A 20,875-nucleotide genomic window follows, 5' to 3' on the forward strand; every position below is an offset into this window, starting at 1 on the left:
TTGACAGGGGTTTTCACAGAGAGACAGCAGGTTATAGAGATATGAGGAGAAAAAGCCAGCTAGCTATTATTGTGGAATTACTGAAATCTTCCACACAGAGCAGAAAGAGGTTTTAGGTCTTGTTCCTTTCAGGCTAGGAGCTATTCTGCTGCACTGCCCTCACACAAAACCTGGCCACCTGGTCAGGAGCCAATTAAAACATTGTTGCCAGGCAGCTCCCTTGGTACAGGGCTCCTTTCTAGTGCCATATTGTCTTTCATGGCACACTCTGTTCCAGGACTGCAAGATTGTATTTATCTCTCATCTTGTTCCAGTGGACATGTCTTTCAAACTGCAGCCATTGTAATTTTAATCCACAGTCCAACAGAAAATGAAAAGATATGTTCTTTACAACAGTGCAACAGAATTAAAAAGATATGTTCCTTACAAGGGTCCAAGGGAGAAAAAATTAATGACTCTTTGCTGAAATGCACTTAGTATTCGGAACAAAATAAATGAATTAACAGCACAAATAGAGGTAAACGGATATGATCTTATAGTCATTCCGGAGACATGGTTACAAGGAGATCAAAGCTGAGAACTAAATGTTCAGAGGTACGTGACTTTTCGAAAGGACAGACAGGAAGGAAAGGGTCGTGGAGTAGCTTTGTTAGTACGAGGTGGAATAAATGCGATAGCAAGAAATGATCTTGGATCGGCAGATGTAGAATCCATATGGGTGGAGGTAAGAAATAACAAGAAGAGGAAGACACTGGTGGGAGTAGTCTATAGGCCCCCTAACAGTAGCTATACTGTATGACAGAGAATAAATTAGGAGATAATGAGGACATGTAAAAAAAGCAAGAATTCATAGAATGTATTTGGGACAGCTTCTTACAACAATATGCTGTAGATCCAACCAGGGATCAGGCTGTTTTGGATCTGGTAATGTGTAATGAGGCAGGTTTAATAAATGATCTCAGAGTATAAGATCCTCCAGGCAACAGTGACCATAACATGGTAGGGGTTCCCCATTAGTTTGAGGGTATTCAGTTAGAGAGTGAGAAACTTAGGTCAGAAACAGCTATGTTAAACTTAAGTAAGGGTAATTACAAAGGAATGAGGGCAGAGTTGGCTGTAGTGGACTGGGTAAGGAGTTTAACAGAAAAGATGGTTGATAAACAATGGCAGACATTTAAGAAAATAGTTCATGACTCACAAAAAAGATATATCCCAGTGAGGAAGAAGGATTCTAAGAAGGGGATAAACCAACCATGGTTAACCAAGGAAGTTAAGGATAGTATCAAATTGAAAGAGAAAGCGGACAATGTGGAAAAGGTTAGTGGTAACCCAAAGGATTGGGGAAGTTTTAAATGACAAAAAAAATGATCAAAAAAATAATGGGCAGGAGAAAATAAACTTTGAGGGTAAACTAGCAAGTAATATAAAAATAGATAGTAAGAGCTTCTCTAAGTATATAAAAAGGAAGAGAGAGGACAAAGTGAACATAGGCCCCTTAGAAAATGAGGCCGGGGAATTAATAATGGGGAACCAGGAAATGGCAGAGGAGTTGAATAAATACTTTGCATCTGTCTTCATGGTAGAAGACACTAAGTAAATTCCAAAAAATACTAAATAATCAAGGGCAAAAGGGGGTGTGGGGAGGAATAAATACAATAACTATCACTAGAGAAAAGTACTAGGGAAACTAATGGGGCTAAAGGCCAATAAGTCCCCTGGACCTGATGGGTTGCACCCTAGGATATTAAAGGAAGTAGCTACAGAGATAGTGGATGCACTGGTGGTAATCTTCCAAGAATCCTTAGATTCTGGATAAGTCCCAGAGGACTGGAAAACTGCCAATGTAACAGCCTTATTTAAAAAGGGGGGAAATAAAAAACAGATAACTATTGGCTAGTTCGCTTAACATCTGTCATTGAGAAAATGTTAGAGTCTATTATAAAGGATGTAATAGCAGAGCATTTAGAAAAACATAATATATTCAAGCAGAGTCAGTGTGGCTTCATGTAGGGGAAATCATGCCTGACAAATTTATTAGAATTCTTTGAGGAGGTAACAAGCAGGATAGATAAAGCAGGATAGATAAAAATGAACCAGAAGATGTAATATAGTTGGATTTCCAAAAGGTATTTGATAAGTACCACACATAAGGCTACTTAAGATAAGAGCCCGTGGTATTGGGTGTAGTATATTAGCATGGATATAGGACTGGCTAAGTAATAGAAGGCAGAGAGTTGGGATAAGGGGGGCATTTTCAGGATGGCAACCTGTAACTAATGCAGTTCCACAGGGATCAGTGCTGGGGCCACAATTATTTACAATATATATTGATGACTTGGATGAGGGAAGTGAATGTACTATCGCCAAATTTGCGGAAAACACAAAAATAGGTGGGAAGGCAAGTGGTGAGGATGACACAGAGTCTACAGAGGGATATGGACAGGTTAAGTGAGTGGGGAAAAACGTGGCAAATAGAATATAATATGAGGTTATGCAGTTTGGCAGGAAGAATAGAGGAGCAGATATTATTTAAATGGAGAAAGACTGCAGAAAGCTGCAGCACAGAGGACCTCATCAGGGGGTCCTCGTGTATGAATCACAAAAAGCTAACATACAAGATCAGCAGGTAATAGAGAAGGCAAATGGAATGTTGGCCTTTATTTCAAAGGGAATAGAGTATAAAAATAGGGAAGTCTTGCTAAAACACGATGTACTAGTTAGACCACACCTAGAGCACTGTGAACAGTTTTGGTATTTGGTCCCATTATCCAAGGAAAGATATACTGGCATTGGAGGCAGTCCAAAGAAGGTTCACCAGGTTGATCATGGGTATGGAGGGATTTTCTTCTGAGGAGAGGTTGTGGTTTAGGCCAGTACTCATTGGGGTTTAGAAGAATGAGAGGCGACCTTATTGAAACATATAAGATTCTTAGGGGGGCTTGACAAAGTAGATGTTGAAGGGTTATGGGAGATTCTAGGATCAGAGGGCATAATCTCAAAGTAAGGGGTTGCCCATTTAAGACAAAGATGAAGAAGAATTTCTTCTCTCATAGGGTAGTCAATCTGTGGAATTCTTTACCGCAGAAAGCTGTAGAAGCTGGGTCATTAAGTACATTCAAGGCAGAGACAGACAGATTTTTAATCAGTATGGGAATCAAGAGTTATGTGGAAAAGGCAGGAAAGTGGAGTTGAAGATTATCAGATCAGCCATGATCTCATTGAATGACGGAGCAGACTCGATAGGCCGAATGGCCTACTGCTGCTCCTACGTCTTATCGAGCCTACGCTGGCTCTTTCATCACAAGGGACCACAATGCCTTAGGAAACTCTGCCAGTTGGCCACACATTTTGCTTCACTGCTCCACAAGCCCCTGCTTTGTACATAGCACTCAAACCTCTCTAACCCCAGTGAAGTAAACATGGTTGGAGCTGCCCTCTTCCTCCAATATAGACTCCGACGCACTCTCTGCCTGCATTACCTGCTCTTGCTCACGTGCACAATGCTGCTCACCTTATACCACCTGTTCTAAAGTCACCAAAGGCCTCACTGATGTCCATGTTTGTGTCCTGCTGAATGTTACGATTGACTTGCGTGACAGTGGTTCCTCAGAGTACAAGTCATCATCTGATGTTGTCATGACCTCCACACGCATTGCTGTACCGAGCCTATATAAGAGAGAAAACATTAGTGACTCAGCCTCCTTTGTCTCAGCTGGAGCTTCAGCAGACATCTTTCAATGGGTCTAGTAGCTTCCATTTGAAAATACTTCAGAGTTGGAAGCTGCTGCAAAGCAGTTCCAAGGAGCATTCAATAAATTATAGACCCCTCACTGCTGCACATTCATCCCGCAGCCTCCGACTGTCTCTGTTGCTGCCACCCTTGCAACAATCTTTGCCTTTTTCTCTATCAGTGCCAATGTTACCAGGTTGATCACTCCATCGCCTGAACGACTCCTCTTTCCTGCACTGTGCTCTCAGTTCTCCTGCAATGCAAGGATAGAGAGGTCAGCTACACTCAACCTTCCTGTTTGCACATCCTGATCCACTATCTGAAATGATGCTCCTGTCATTGCATTTGCCTAGTGTTTATCTTCATTCTAACCTTATATCACTTAGATCACTTCAGTATGTGAGGGTTGGCAATGAGTAATAATCTCTTCTGTGTATCTAGTCACTGCCTGCTGTAAGGCCTCCTGCTCAGAGGTGCCATCTTTGTAAGTTACTCAGGCCTGACAGCTTGGCTTTCCTTTCATACACACATTTCCAGAATGCATGAAATAATTGAAGCATTCCTGGCACTGGATGCAGGAACTGCTCACCACACACCAGCTGCTGACCTCTGACAATCTCCAGCCATGCCACCTTGTTTTGCCTGACAGGCCTACCCCTGCCGCTCTCAGGACATACAGTGTGACACCTGGCTTACACCACCTCTATCATCACCTCCAGGGTGGCAGCGGGGAACATTGGGGCTTCCCTACCACAGCTGACTGCCATGTCCCTTATCTGGTATACTATCCCCTTAGCTCTACTTCTCCCTGCATCCAGTTTTAAGATTGATTGGTGCCCTTTAAATGAGACTCACCATTTTCATACCATGTCTCCTATTGCACTTGCCATGCTTCATTGCATGGATATCAGGGAGTAACTAAATGGTTGGCTCCTGCAAAATATTGCTGGTTGGTACAACCCAACCTCCAGTGATGTCAGGAACTGGAAATGGTCCCGACATCATAGTTGCACCAAGATTGGCAAAATTCAACCTGGGGTGACAAAAATCCCTTAGTGATGGAAAGCTTATGAGACCCATTGGGGCCCAAAGTCACTTTTCCTCCCAAGCAGGCTACAATTACCACATGTCTTCCTGCAACTGTTCATATACTATATCCAAATTATTATTTTATGAAATAAATCTCTCATTTGCAGTTGAATGGATTAGCATTATCTACTCCCACCATCTCCTTATCATGCTGTTCCATTGATTTACCGCTAAAATAATGGGGATAATTTTAATCAAAATCACTGGGAGGGAAATCCATGAGATTGGGTAAAATACCAATTTCAAATCCCACCCAATATTACTGCCCACTGACTTCAATGTAAAGCTAACATTGCAATGACGTGTGAATTTGCCTTCCTTCAAGCAAAGGCCATGGCCGGTGTTGCCGGAGGTCACCAGTAACGGTTGTTGGCTTAGTACGAAGAGGAGAAGAGTCAATTCTCTCTTAACTCTAAATTCGCTTTATTCATGTTGTTAGATCATCTACATATAGCTTATACGTCTGGTTAAATACAGACATGCAGTTTACAGCAGGTTATACAGTTCTATACCCAAAACTAGGGTCTAAGCGCACACCCACTAGGTTTCTCTGACACTCCCTGAGTGGTCACAGAATATAAAAGCTAATACCCGAAAAGGAGAGCTGACACTGGCCAGGCTTTCCGTTCCCTCTCTTGCGTCTCTACGTTGCTGACGTGGTTCTTCCGCTTCTGCGATGGTTGGTCTCCGGAGTTCTCATTGGCTCCACGCCTGAAATCCTCCAGTCTTATACTGAATCTTATCTCTTCAAGCTGTGCTGTCTCTCTCCAGTTGGTTTAGGCCTGCTTGCCTAGTCTGTGGCATATTCTCATTGGCTCTGTTCCAAGACTTAGGTTGCATTAACCTCGTTACTCCTTTTCTAAATAAGGACTTGTTTCTCATCACATTTCCTTTGTCTTTGCTAATTCAAACCGGTACCAGCCAGCTCAGGCCAGTTACTGAGCTCAGGTTTCAAAAGTTGCTCAGGCCAGTGACTGAGCTCAGGTTACTTCAGTTCAAAAGTTGCTCAGGAGTTTCTCTGCAGCCCCGGCCAACACCGAGATTTTCTGGCCCTGTCATGGGCGCCCCAGCCAGAAGTCCATTGTGGGACCGGAAGTTCCTGGCGGCGGGCGGGTGCAGAAAATCCCGTCCCACGTCTTCCATTTCTGGTAAAGGCAGATGTAAAATCAAATTTGGGTTAGCTTGGAAAGTATGGCATTTGGCCCAACTTAAACCTTTGAGAGCGAAGCAGAAGTGAAATTCCTCTTCCAACCAGAAAAAAATAATCAACTTTCTCCACAATTAACAAACTGATGACAAAAATCATAGCCCATGCCTTAGTATTTCTGATGTTTCATTCTTGCTGTTACTTAAGAGATAAAGTTTAAAAGAGGAATTTCATCTCTTCCCAGTAAACACATGGGCCTGAAATTTTTTGGAAGGTGGGGTCTCGTTTCCTGGCATCCGAAGAGTTGGTAGGGAACACATTCCTGCCGCCTCCGGGTGCCCTGCAACCATTTCACACTCGAATGAGCACTAAGTGGCTCCAGGCCATGTCCACCCCTAACTCAGAGGGAAGTCGCACCTTATGATTGGCTGGCAGCTCTCCAGTCCCTGCAGTGACAGTGCTGCAGTGGACGGGAGAAGAAATGCAGGAGACCAACTCTGGACACTGGAGACCCAGGTAGGTTCACAGGCTCCCAGGACGGGGAGGGTAGGGAAGGTCTGGTGGGGGCGTGAAGGGGGTGATCAAGGTCTTCGGGAAGGAGTCGGGAATTGGGGGTGGGGTGGAGGGAGGTGTGGAGGCCACCGGATCTTAAGGAGGGCCCGACTTCAGAAGGGTCATCTGATGGAGGTGCCCACCACACCCCCTGCCTCTCCCCACCCCGCCGTCCCCCAACCTTGCCCAGATGTAACTTTTTAATTTACAGCCTATCCCACACAAGTTTGATCTCCTGCCAGCCTAAAAATTGAGGCTGGGCGGAAAACGGCCCTTAAGTGCTTAAGTTACACCCCAGTGTAAAATTTGGTGTGGTCAGGGCAGGCGGGAACCCAGAGTGAATTTCACACTCTGCCACCTCCATCCCCACCTAAAAACCCCACTGGTGGGGGAGTGTAAAGCCCTGGCCATGACATATTTTATTTACAAGTTTGTGAGGGATAAAATGTCCCTCTATTTATTCACAACAGTACTTTTCTATCCCACCATTATGGGAAGTGCCTTGAATGTTGTTTATCATTCCTGGACAGCAAAGATAAGTTATTTTTATAATTCATAAAGTAATAAAACATTGTATAACTACAAGAGAGAGCAGAATGGTGTAACTAACTGAAAAATATTATTTGCCACTCCAATTTCACTCTCCTTTGAGTTACCTATTCATCTTTTAATGAAATCAAAGCTCAACTTGGTTGATTGAATGAAACAGACTTGTATTAACACAGAGCCTTATCACATCTTTCAGAAATGTCCCAACTTGTTTCACACACAATCAATTACTTTGAAGTGGAGCAACGGTTTATGCAGGCAAACACAGCAGCTAATATGAGAAATGGAAGGATGTGTTGATGGGGTTAGATTAAAAAGAATAGGTGGAGGCTTGTGTGGACCATAAACACCAGCATTGACCTGTTGGGCTGAATGTTTGTTTCTGTGCTGTAATTAATTTTTAATACTTTGTAATGTGCTTTGTAATCTTGCATTTGAATAGAAGATCTATTAATCTGTTTTTGTTGGTGAGTTATTAAGGTAACATCCTTACTCTTTTTCAGATAGAACCATAAGATCACTATCCTCTATCCAAATCACTGGAATAGGCTGACAGGTCCTCAGTTTTGTATATCACCCAATGAGCTGTACCCCTGACAATGCAACATGCTTGCAGTATTGCATTGAAGTGCCAGCTGAAATTATGTGCTTAAATCCTTAAAGGGAACTTAATAACTGTAAGAAAACAGTTCCCAGATCTAAAAGTAAGTCTTGAAGCTGTTCTAAACATTGGCGTTGGGGGTCATAGAGGGCGAGGGCGGGGTGGGGGGAACACAATATGGCGAGAAGGCCAAAAATCACTTTCATGCCGTCGTGAAACCAGTTTGCGATTGTCCGCTCCATCCGTCAATGGTGGGCCGCATTTCCTGCCACTGCATGTCAGGATCCTAATTTCAATACATTACCATCTCACTATAAGCCCTGCTTGATGGAATCATCCCCCTATGTCAAATTTATCACTCACGTCAGTGTGAATTCAGAACAGCGTGCTTCATAACTGCTTTAAAAGGCGTGCACCTGGCTAGCTGAACTTCAAGAGGAACTCGGAGGTGAGCACACAAAACGTTGCGCAGTGCTCACGAGCATCACCCATAGGATATCAAGGAAGAGGAGCCCCGCATTCCCAGGGGGACAGCAAGTCGCTTTTCCCTGGCTGGCGGTGCAGTGCCAGATAAGGGCTCCAGTGTGGGTCAGGCCGGGCGAGAAGCCAAGGGTGATGGGACAAAGCAGCACAGACTGAAAGAAGTACTCAAGCACCGGCTGGGGAGGTAGGGGGTTGCTGAGGGAAGTGGCCACATACTTGGGACAGCTTGTCAAAAAGTGAGCATTCTTCCGCAACTGAGACCGTTCAGCTGCAGCTCCATTGACATGCCTGCAGTCGGGCCTCTGAAGCTTTTCTGCCCACTCAAGAAACACAAAAGCATGAAAGTGCCACCAAATGCTTCAGAATGTTTCACCCCCTCAGGCGCAGACTACAAATTAATGTGAGATTTAGGGGTCCAGCATTGAAATTGGTCAACTGGGCAAGTTATACAATCCCCTTGTGAAAGGTGGCCATGGTGCTATCACTGTTGGAGGTGCTCAGAGCCCCTTGCAATGTCGTTATTAAGGTTTGGACCAGCATCCATCATGGTTCAAGTTAACAGTGCGCTTTGCAGTGCAGGTTAGGAGGATGCCTGCGCCTGAGCTGACAGCACAGCATGCAGTCCAGTGGCCGAAGCTGCTGCCAATTGGTCAGGTGAAGTGGGGCATGGGTGGGTGGGGTTCCGGACAGCCAATGAGGGCACTACACATGGGTCATTCAAGTGGTGGCCAGCGCTCTCCAGCATGAGTGAAGGGGCCTTCAGACTTAACCAAGAGAGGTTCTTAGGATACATACGCTAACGCATGCCTCTCTCTCTTTGATCCTGCAGGAGGAGAACATCAGGATCATGGAGCCTGGTGAGTTAGCGGTATGCCTTACGGCTTACAAGGAGCAGAGAAGACGAAGAGAGCAGCGGCAGCGCCTGGCTTGGCAAAGAGAGAAGCACCTTCCTCAGGATGAAGGGGCGGCAAGGCCTGCTGTGCACACAGCCAAAGATCCACTGTTGCTTGTGGGCACTTTGCTAGACCCAGGGACTCTATAGACAGCACTTGTCATTCCTGCAGATGACTGAGAACCAGTGTTACCAAAGACTGCGCATGTCTAGGGAACTGGTCGGTCACATATGCTACCTGCTGCAGAGTTTGGCACCATGGGGACATAGAGGGCATTCACTGCCAGTGGCCATGATAGTGACAGCAGTATTCAATTTTTACGCCAGTGTCTCCTTCCAGGACTCCACAGGTAACCTGTACAGAATCTCACATGTCTCCATGCAAAGGTTTATCCAGGAGGTCATGGATGCCATCTTCACGAAGCACAGAAGTTTGTGCATTTCTCCCGGGATCAGGAAAGCCAGGAAGCAAGAGCACTGGGATTTGCACAGATCTCTGGTTTTCCACAGGTGCAGGTTGCCATCGACTGCACTCATGTGGCCCTTATATCTCCGTGGCAACAAGCAGTCAACTACATCAACCTCAAGGTCTCCCACTCACTGAATATTCAGCTGGTGTGCGACCATCACAGACATCCACAGGTCTGCGCATGACTCACAGGGAGCATCCATGACTCCTACATCCTTAGCAGGTCTCAGATCCCTGACATATTCCAGGGTCCAGAGAGGCTGCAGTGTTGGCTCCTCGGGTTCAAGGGCTACCCACAGAAGATGTGGCTGATGGTACCCGTGCGGCGGCCTCAGACTGCAGCAGGGTGATGATGTAGCAAGGCTCATGCCGCAACCCGGACTTTGGCGGAGCAAATGATAGGCAATTTGAAAATGAGGTTCTAGTGCCTCGGCAGGTCTGGTGGAGCACTGCAATACAGTCCACCGAGGGTGTCGCGCATCATTGTCGTTTGCTGCATGCTGCACAACCTGGTGTTGCAATGGGGGAAGGGGAGAGGAGGACCTGGCTGAGGAGGGGATGAAAAAGTTACATGCCTCCCCTGATGAGGAGGACGTCAAAGGGGATGACGATGATGAGGTCCTCGAAGATGAGGATGCAAGCAATGAGGCCATCGCACTGGCCAGACGAAGCAGGCATGCTCCAGAGCCACAAGATTCGGAGAGATTGATGAGAAGATGCAGTGAGGACAGTCCTCAAATCCTTACCTTGTATCTGTGAATGTTTGGCTCCTGTGTGGCTGATGGGAGTGCACATACCCTCAGTGCACAGGCTCATGTCATGGAGACACAGCAGAGGCTCTAATAGTCGCCAGATTCCAGGAGGATGGTGATGAAATGCAATGAGCGCACTCTATAGATCTTCACACAGCCTCTGTGAATATCTGACTCCTGTGTAGCTGAAGACAGCTCACTTGTGCTCTGTGATCAGGGTCATATCATGGAGACGCGGCCGTGAATGCACCTGATCCTTACTCAGCCTTCAACAGTTGACCCCTTCAGGAGCACACGGTCACCGGTCAAAGATAGTGAAGAGATGGGGGGGCCAGCCCCACCTAAATAGGTGCTGAGACCACGGAGAGAATGACGGAACTCGATGACATGTGCCCACGACATTCTGGCAGCCATGACACGCACCGTCGAGGTGCAGGCGTCAGTAATGTGTCTAGTGAGTGTGAAGCAGGACCATCACTTTGCTCTGAAGGTTACTCACTGCACAGAGAAGAGGCTCTGGACTGAGACACCTGCCTTTATCTTATGCAGGAACCAAGGTTTCACATCTGAGTGACACGAACATGGCTCATCATAACAAGAAGCCACAGGCAGGGAGACATTCTTAGGAGTTTATTGACAATAGTGAACAATATGTACAAGTGATTAACACCCATGCCCAGGCTGTGCTTCCTGGTTGGTCTCAGCTGCAATAAGTTACTGCCTGAGCTGTGTGGCTATTGCTGTGGTTGAGGTTGTGCTTGGCGCTGGCTATGGCTGTTCCTGCTGCTGTGGGATTTCCTGTGGCTGTTCCTGCTGCTGTGGGATTTCCTGTGGCTGTTCCTGCTGCTGTGTGATTTCCTGTGGCTATTCCTGCTGCTGTGGGATTTCCAGCGGCTGTTCCTGCTGCTGTGGGATTTCCTGTGGCTGTTCCTGCTGCTGTGGGATTTCCTGTGGCTGTTCCTGCTGCTGTGGGATTTCCTGTGGCTGTTCCTGCTGTTGTGGGATTTCCAGCAGCTGTTCCTGCTGCTGTGGGATTTCCTGTGGCTGTTCCTGCTGCTGTGGGATTTCCTGCGGCTGTTCCTGCTGCTGTGGGATTTCCTGTGGCTGTTCCTGCTGTTGTGGGATTTCCAGCAGCTGTTCCTGCTGCTGTGGGATTTCCTGTGGCTGTTCCTGCTACTGTGGGATTTCCTGCGGCTGTTCCTGCTGCTGTGGGATTTCCTGTGGCTGTTCCTGATGCTGTGGGATTTCCTGTGGCTGTTCCTGCTGTTGTGGGATTTCCAGCAGCTGTTCCTGCTGCTGTGGGATTTCCTGTGGCTGTTCCTGCTATTGTGAGATTTCCAGCAGCTGTTCCTGCTGCTGTGGGATTTCCTGTGGCTGTTCCTGATGCTGTGGGATTTCCTGTGGCTGTTCCTGCTGCTGTGGGATTTCCTGTGGCTGTTCCTGCTGCTGTGGGATTTCCAGTGGCTGTTCCTGCTAATGTGAGATTTCCAGCAGCTGTTCCTGCTGCTGTGGGATTTCCTGTGGCTGTTCCTGCTGCTGTGGTATTTCCTGTGGCTGTTCCTGCTGCTGTGGGATTTCCTGTGGCTGTTCCTGCTGCTGTGGGATTTCCAGCAGCTGTTCCTGCTGCTGTGGGATTTCCAGTGGCTGTTCCTGCTGCTGTGGGATTTCCTGTGGCTGTTCCTGCTGCTGTGGGATTTCCTGTGGCTGTTCCTGCTGCTGTGGGATTTCCTGTGACTGTTCCTGCTGCTGTGGGATTTCCTGTGGCTGTTCCTGCTGCTGTGGGATTTCCTGTGGCTGTTCCTGCTGCTGTGGGATTTCCTGTGACTGTTCCTGCTGCTGTGGGATTTCCTGTGGCTGCTCCTGCTGCTGCTGTGGGATTTCCTTCTAGTCCTCAACTGGATCAAGAAGACTGCTGTCAACAAGGCTGTCGTTGCTGCTGCTATTACAACCTGCTACTGCAGGACGGGGCCTTGTAAGGTCTAGCAAGGCCTGAAGAGCCTGGGAGTGGGAGTTTGGGGAGGGCTGGAGGGGAGAGGACCCGAGTCCAGCCAGAGGAGGAGAACTGTTGCTGCAAGTTGGGGGTGCCTGGGAGAGAAAAGAACTGCCTTTTGTTTGCCTGGTTGTCTGCAGTGGGAGGAATAGAACATCTAAGCAGGGTGGGCTGTAAAAGGCTGAACTTTGAGGGGAAAAAGACCTGTACCCTAATCTGCCCTCTCTTGCTTCGCCCAGAGCCAGCTGCATCTACAGACATTTACCATAATTCCTGAACTTTGCCTGGGCAGTGCTAGCTGCCCAGGTGAAGACTCCTCCCAGCAGAACATTAGAAACCCCCCCTACCTTTGTCCTCTTTGTCTCCCACTCCGCCCCCACCCACCACCTTGCTCTCCCCTTTGCTCTGTTTGTTGTGTATATTTTACCTGCAATGGTGTGGGTGTAGTGCTCCCCGATGGCGGTGACAACATCTTCACCGGTGGTGGGGCCGACTTGAGCCACCTATGTGGGGGCGGTGGCCTCTTCGGCCCCTGCATTTCCTGCGGCCCTGTCACCATTTAAATGGCTGACACATCAGCTTGGGGTGAAGTGTTACCCCCTCTCCACAATGACCATTGAGGCTTGCGTAAAGGCTCTAGCCAGGGTTGTCGGTCCTTTGGCCACAGTCGCAGTCTCGAAAATGTGCGGGAAAGACGTATTCTTTCTACAGGCCGAGCGGGCGGTGCACCTCGCCCTTGAAAAGGGGCTCACGGTGGGTGGGACGTTCCTGGCGATGGACCCTCTGGAGACCACCACCCAGAGGCTCATATCATCAAACGTCCCACCTTTCGTCCCCGCTGGGCCCCTCCTCCCCCACCTCTGTCATCTGGGGGAGGTGAGGTCGGGGGTGGCACTGATCCCGCTCAGCCTGAAGGATGTCAGCCTCCATCACGTGTACTCCTTCCAGCGCCAGGTTTTTGTACGCCTGGTCCTGGAGGAGTGCACCAAGAGGGGTTTTGATGTTGTCTTTGAGGGGGCTGCCTATTGCATTTTTTGCCAGCGGATGGCATGTGGTGCCATGCCTGCAAGGGGGTGGGGCATGTGAGGAAAGACTGCCCCACTTCCAAGGCCACCAATACCATCCGAGCGGCCATGGCTGGAACTGTTGCTCCTCTACCCTCCAAGGGGAAGTGCCGCCGGCAGCCACTGCCATCTCGGCTGCCAGCAAGGCGGGGGGAGAGAACTCACGGGAGAGAAGGTGCGGAGGAAGACCATCCACCTGGAGGCGGCCCCCCAGACCCCCATAACCCACCCTGATCTCCAGACCCCTGAAGACACTTGCTCGGGGGGCCAAAAATCCTCCGGCCCCAGCGACGTGTCCGCGAGTGCTCCCGGGCCCGTGTGCGCCTCAGCGCCATGTGCTGGGCACGGCGGCGTCCCTACACGAGTTCCCGGGTCAAGCAGCAGTGGGGCGCACGACCCCGAGCTGGTGGCCCTATTAAAGAAAGTGGAGCTGCCCAAACCCCCGAGGGCGGAGCGTCCGGAGGGGCTGGACGAAGCGGTTTCCCCAGCCCCAGCCTTACCCAGAAGAGACACCACCTCTTGGAGGGGGAGGACCTTGCGACTCGCGAGGTCGGATGTGTCCCCTCCCCCAGTGAAGTGGTGGTGGCGTCTCTTCCCCGTAAGTCCTCGCTCTGTCCTCTGGTGGGAGGCCTCTGGAGGGTTCCCTTGCTGCAGTCCACTGAGCAGGGCCCCTCGGGGTCGGTGAAGGTATCGCCCTTGTGGTGGTGCCCCACCCTGACCCACCTTGTACCCCCGAGTTGCCATCTGGCCCGCCAGGGAACTGCAGCCCCTTCATAGCCCCAACAACTGGGTCATTGGGCGGCGGTGGTGAGGAGGGCCTTCCCGCTACCTCCCAACCTTCAGCTCCGGGCGCCTCCGTGCCAGGACGGAGCTTTTCCGGACTCGCCGGGTGACCCGGTACTGAGGGGGGGGAGCAGGGCTCTGAGCTGCAGCCACCGTTTGGCCCGTATCCCCAAGAGGAGACCAGAGAGGGCTCCTCTGCCCTTGATCCTGGGGGTGGGGTCGAGGTGGAGGTGGAGCCGACTGGCAGCTCCGAGCCAGCCCCTGTACTCGATATGGGGGAGGGTTTGGAAGCTGGAGATGATGGGGAGGAGGGCGGGGTTTCGGTGGTGAGCACCGGGGACGACTTAGAGTCGTTGTTGGTGAGGTGGTGGATCCCCTGGTGCCCCCCACCAATTCTCCCCTCATCCCTTTACAGGAACTCGAGGATTTTTTAGTGAGTAATCACGGTCGCTAAGACAGGGTCCAGTCAGTACTGGACAGGTGGCATTCTTTTCCTCTTGTGTTCTGGTCCCCCAGCGAGGCCCTCAAGGCACCTGGGCTGGACCAGACAATAGGAGGTGGGCCCACACGTTTCCCGCTGGGCTCCTGAAGGAGAGGAAGGATTAAAATAGTCCTCTCCTTCTTACACTAGGCATGGTGAAGGTAGCACATGCTTCTGACAATGAAGATTACCATAGCTAGCCTCAACATCAATAGCAGCAGGGACGCACAGCGCAGGTTCCAGAACTTCTCGGTCCTCAGGGACGGGAAGTATGCGGTGTGCTTCCTGCAGGAAACTCACACCGTTCCGGGAGACAAAGCTACGTGGCTCCTGGAGTGGCAAGGGGGGGTCTCATGAGTCATCTAGCCTCCAATTCAGGCGGGGTGGCTATCTTGTTGGCCCCACATTTTCAGCCGGAGATCTTGGGGGTCAGTGAGCCGGTGCCAGGCCGGTTGCTGCACCTTACTGTGCGTCTGGGGGGCGCGGCGCTTCACTGTGTGAATGTGTACGCTCCCCTGGGCGCGCAGCAGCAAGCGAGCTTCTTTGAGGAAGTGTCCACTCATCTCGGCTCCATCGACGCGGGCGAGTGCATCGTCCTCGGGGTGGGATTTGAACTGTACCCTCGCGGCCAGGGACTGTCACGGTGCCCAGCACCACTCGCTCGGTGTGCGTAAGTTGCGGGACCTGGTCGGGTCCTTCGACTTGGTGGACGCCTGGTGACATCTCCATCCTGACTCCAAAGTTTTCATTTTTGTGTCACCTGGAGTCGGAGCGTCCAGAATCGACCGTCTTTACGTATCCAAGGTGTTCATGTCCTGCGTTCCATCGGCTTCTGTGCAGCAGGTGCCGTGCACGGACCACCGTCTGGTATGGGTGGAGTTCGTTCCATTCTGCGCTCGGGTGGGGTCCGCGTACTGGCACTTTAACAACCTGCTGCTGGAGGACGAGCGGTTCCTGGACTCGTTTCGTCGTTTCTGGGCTGGCTGGAGAAGGAAGCGGGGAGGCTTCCTCTCCTTGAGGCTATGGTGGGGCGTGGGCAAGACTCATGTCCGAGTTTTCTGTCAGGAGTACGCAAGGGGGTCGACAAAGAGGCGGAAATCCAGGGTAGAGGAGTTGGAGAAGGAGGTGCTCGACCTGGAGGCACGTCTCCGTCAGCCCAATGTGGAACCCAGCCCTGTGGCCGGTGTACGATGAGAAGAAGGGTGCGCTGCGGGACCGGCAACTCGTCGGGTCCTGTGGCGCGTATGTGAGGTTGTGGATCCGGTTCCTCAAGGACTTGGACCGTGGCTCCCCCTTCTACTCACTGGAAAAAAGGCACGGGGTCCATCAGCAGCTCCTTAAGCTGCTGGCTGACAAAGGATCCCTTGTCTCGGATCTGGAGGGCATCAGGGCCATTGCCAAATCCTAATACACTGCCCTGTTCTCTCCGGATCTGTCCAGCGAGGATGCTCGCAGAGTTTTGTGGGAGGACCTGCCACAGGTCGGCCTGGAGGGCGCCGGAAAGCTTGACTCCCCTATAAGTCTGGGGGAGCTGACCGGCGCCCTCGACGGCCTCTCAAGGGGCAAATCCCTGGGGCTGGACGGGCTGACTGTGGAGTTCTTCAGGGTGTTTTGGGACACCCTAGGGAATGACTACGTGGGGGTCCTGGGGGAAAGTATCGCTACCGGGGAGATGCCCCTTTCATGGTGCAGGGCTGTGATTTCCCTGCTGCCAAAGAAGGGGGATTCCGCCACCTTAAGAACTGGTGCCCGGTCTCCCAACTCAGAACAAATTATAAAATCTTTGCCAGGACAATGTCTTCTCGCCTTGGCACTGTGCTGGACCACATGATCCACCCTGACCACTCCTACACAGTCCCGGGCTATACCATCTTCGATAATATCCATCTGGTCTGGGACATCATCCACTTTTCCCAGAGGGCTGGTCTGTCGAGCGCCTTCCTGTCTCTTGACCAGGAGAAGGTGTTCGACAGGGTGGATCGTGAATATTTACTCGGAACTCTGCGAGCGTTCGGGTTCAGGACGCATTTTGTCACCCGGATCCGACTTCTGTACACCGCCGCAGAGTGTCTTGTTAAGGTTAATGGGTCCCTGACGGCGCCCCTTCACTTTGGGAGGGCAGTGCGTCAAGGCTACTGCCTGTCTGGCCAATTGTATGCCATCTGCGTGGAGCCTTTCCTGCGCCTCTTGCGGAGGAGGTTGTCGGGATTGGTTCTGCGCGGGCTGGGCAACGGGGTGGTCCTTTTGGCTTACGCCGATGATGTGCTCCTCATGTTCACCAACCTGGCTGACCTGTGGAGGATGCACGGGTGCCTGGAGGTCTACTCTGCCGCGTCCTCTGCCAGGATCAACTGGGACAAGTGTTCTGGACTCCTGGTCGGTCAGTAGCAGATGGATCCCCTACCCGAGGTGCTCAGGCCTTTCACCTGGAGTAGGACCAGCCTCCTCTACCTGGGGGTCCACCTCTGCCCTGCTGAGGAATCTTGGCCGGTGAATTGGCAGGAGCTGGAGGCCAAAGTCACCACTCGCCTGCAGCACTGGACAGGACTGCCCCAAGTGCTGCCTTACCGGGGTCGAGTTCTAGTCATAAACCAGCTGATTGCCGCCATGTTGTAGTACCGGCTGGTCACTTTGACCCCTTCCCCAGGCTTTGACACAAAAATCCAGAGAGTGCTCGTCGACTTCTTCTGGGACAAAATGCTGCACTGTGTCACTGCTGAGGTCCTGAGTCTCCCGCTTAGGGAGGGCGGTCAGGCGCTGGTGTGCCTATGCACCCAGGTGGCGACTTTCCGTCTTCAGACCCTGCAGCGATACCTTTACGTTGAGCCCCCTCCGAGATGGTGTGCCCTGGCGACGTATTTCTTCCGCCAGGTGCATGGCCTGACTTATGACGTGTTGCTCCTGTTTGTAGACCTGAGGGGCCTTCGTGGCTCCTTGAAGATGTTGCCCATCTTTTAACAACGCCTGATCAAAGTCTGGAACATGGACGCCTCGCGACACAGCTCTCCACCATCAGGAGTAGCGGCTATCGTCAGAGAGCCTCTGCTCAGGAATCCGCCCCTCTGCCCTTTTCAGTGGCTGGCGGAGAGGAGGGCTGTGGCTGCCGGGGTGACCAGGATCAGGGGCGTGCTGGGTGGCAGAGCAATGGGCTGGATGCTACCACAGGAGTTGGCGCATCGCGCATCCGTGGATGTCCAGCTCACGGCCAATGCCATTCATGACCTTAGGACGGTCATGCTCGGCCCCAACGTCATTCTGGGTCTCGAGGTGGCGCAGTTGTGCAGTGGTCTTCCGTCCGAGCGCACCCCTGTTTGGACGGAAATCCACATTGGCCCCAAGCCCCAAACCCTCCCTCGGGAGCCAGTGCCCCACAACCTGAGTCGCCTCGCGGAAATGCCCAACGTGGCCTTTAGCACAGCGCGGAGGGGTTTCCTGTACAGGCTGCTGCTGCACACCCTTCACTTCCTTGCCCTCGCCCGCCGCCCGGGCACGCGTGCCTTGTTGCCGTCCGGCGGCAGAGTTCCCCAGTGGGGGGTCCTTGATGGGGGTATCCTCCCACTTTCCATTGGGGACCTGGGGTGGAGGGTGTTGCATGCAGCAGTCCCATATAACCGTAGGATGTGTCAGTTCACAGACTCCCAAGAGACCTGCGTCTTTTGTGGCCTTGTGGAGTCCGTGGACCATGCCTATGTTAATTGTTGTAGGCTGCACTCCTTTTTTAGTTTCTTGAAAAACCTTTTACTGTTGTTTTGTTTGCACTTCTGTCCCACGCTCCTGATCTACATGCACCCGGTGCGGAGGGGGGCTGGGAGGGAGCAGGACCTCCTCGTGAACCTGCTCCTGGGCCTGGCCAAGTTGGCCATTAACAGGTCCAGGCAACAGGTGATCAAGGGGGTCGTCCAACCTGACTGCCTGCCCCCCTTCCGTGGCTACATTCATGGCCGAGTGTTCCTGCAGAGGGAGCACGCGGTGTTGGCCGGCACCATCGAGGCCTCCGTGCCCAGTGGGCACCACGGGGACTGGGGTGTTTTATTGACCCCTTTAATCACATTTTGGTTTAATGTTGATAAGTTTCCTTTGCATTTTGCCTTTTCTTTTTGCAGTTTTCCTTTAAGGAGCTGCTTTTACTTTGTCCCTGATTTTGTTAATTTAATTTAATTGTTTTGACTCAAAAGAGTTACATCTTCTTACCCTACCTAACTCTGTCGCTACATCTTGATGCTCCCCCGACATCCACAGTGGAGGTGGAGGCAGCCAGCTGACTGCTACACTCTGTCTATAATGTCCTTAACGGGCATCCTCCGGAGTGCTGAGACCTTGAGGGCCCTGGTCTGCTTTGGGCGTCCTGCTGTTGGCCAGCTGCACTCTCCTCAGACAGTTCAGCTGGAGCTGCAGGAAGAGGGGATATTGGATCAGCTGGACAGTCCCAGAGTCACCTGGGTGGATGGCCCTGGGGTGTCGAGTTGCTGTACCTCCTCCCTATGGGTGCCCAATGGCCTCTGGCTGACTCCTTGAGGAGAAAGGGAAGCTGGAGTGAGATTGAGCTGTCCTGCACCCCTCTTGCGTTGACGCTGTTGGAAGCCAACTATGGTGTCAGTGATGGAATTCAGCCCATGCAGCAGTGCAGGACCAATGTCGTGGATCAAGGTCTCCATGGCAGCCGCCATCCCACCAGTGTTGACCTCGGTCTATTGGATGCCGGCGCTATCACCTCAGACTGAAGGTGGACAGACTCCTCCATTGTGACTTGCAATCTTAGGAGTGCAGCGGACATCCCTTCCTGATGTTCCCGAGCTTGCCTTTGCAGTTCCAGCAACTGAGGTAGAACCGAGCCCAGGAGCTCCTCATCTGACTCGGACTCAGCAGATTTCTAGCCTCCAGCAGTCCTCCGCGTGCCGGAGACCTGGGAAGTCCCTGCAACCGCCTGCTGTGGATCAGAAAGTGTGATGTGCCCACCAGATTGTGACCCCGAGGCTACTCTAGAATTAGGCACCACCAAGGTGTGTGTCTCTGTGCTGGTGGAGGGTATGGGTGAGTGCTGTGCTGGGACTTCAATTAGAGTGTCATCAGATTCTTTTTCTGAGGTGTCTTCGGGGCTTGAGTCAAGGACCTGGGCCGTGGACCCCCTCGGCTGCTTCTCAAATGTGGCTGCAAAACCAAGGAGAGATAATTATTGTATAGCAGGGGACTGCGGAACAGGGCAACTCACTCACAGCATGGTTCTTCTGATGGATGTTGCGCTGCTGGATCCTCACTTGGTTGTGCACCGCTGACCTCACTGACAGCACAAGAACTGTCCATATCGTCACCGCCCAGCTGAATGACTCTATTTTCAAAGTCTGTGAGGACCTTGATGTCAGGCATTCCTCCACCAGTCTGCGATCTCTCCCTTTTGTTGTGTGCCAGCTTGTCCTGTATGAAGACAGATGGAGAGAGTGTAAGCAGGATACCTGCCAGGCCAGAAGGATGCCTGGCATGTTTGGGTGGTGAGCTGTGCCATAGATGGGATGAGGATGATGATGATGATGTGTGTGTGAGTGAATGGTGATATCCTTTGACCTGGCAGTGAGCGAGATACCTGTGGATGTGTGATGGGTTTGTGAGTGTGTGAGTGGAGAGAGATGAGAAGAGTGACTTATCCTGGTGGAACAGGGGAGATTATTCATCCTTTTTCAGCACTGGGTGGCTGTCCCCTTTTGCAGGGCATTGGCACTGACCACCACAGCCACGGCCTCCCATGCTGATTGGTGACCTTGCTTGCTGGTCTTCACCCAGATTGGAAGAAATGAGAATTGAAGTAAATCAGAGCAGTTACAGGTCCATTCATACCTTGCCTTTCATTGATAAAAACAGAAATGCTGGAAATACTCACCAGGTCTGGCAATATCTGTGGAGTGAGAAACAGAGGTAATGGCCAGGATTTGCCATGTCTGTCGGCATCGGGCATGTTCAATGGCGTGAGCGGACAATATGGCATGATCGGTTTCACAACGGCGTGCCGATGGTGGGCCACATTTCCTGCCAACGGGTGTTGGGAATCTCATTGTATTACGTCGACATATCATTATAAGGCCAGCCTGCCAGACTCACACCCCCCCACCACTGGATCATCCGCCCACGTCAGCGGGAAAATGCTCCGACGTGTTTCACAACTGTATATAAGCGACGTGCACCTGGTGGACTGCACTTCACTCGAGACTTTGAGGTTTGTTTGTCTACCTTGCTTCGGGCAGCACTCACAGTCATCAGCGCCAGGCTTCACAGACAGCACCACATCACTTTTAGGGGGTCTC

This window comes from Cetorhinus maximus, chromosome 4 (assembly GCF_964194155.1).
Source record: "Cetorhinus maximus chromosome 4, sCetMax3.hap1.1, whole genome shotgun sequence".
Classification (NCBI taxonomy): Eukaryota; Metazoa; Chordata; class Chondrichthyes; order Lamniformes; family Cetorhinidae; genus Cetorhinus; species Cetorhinus maximus.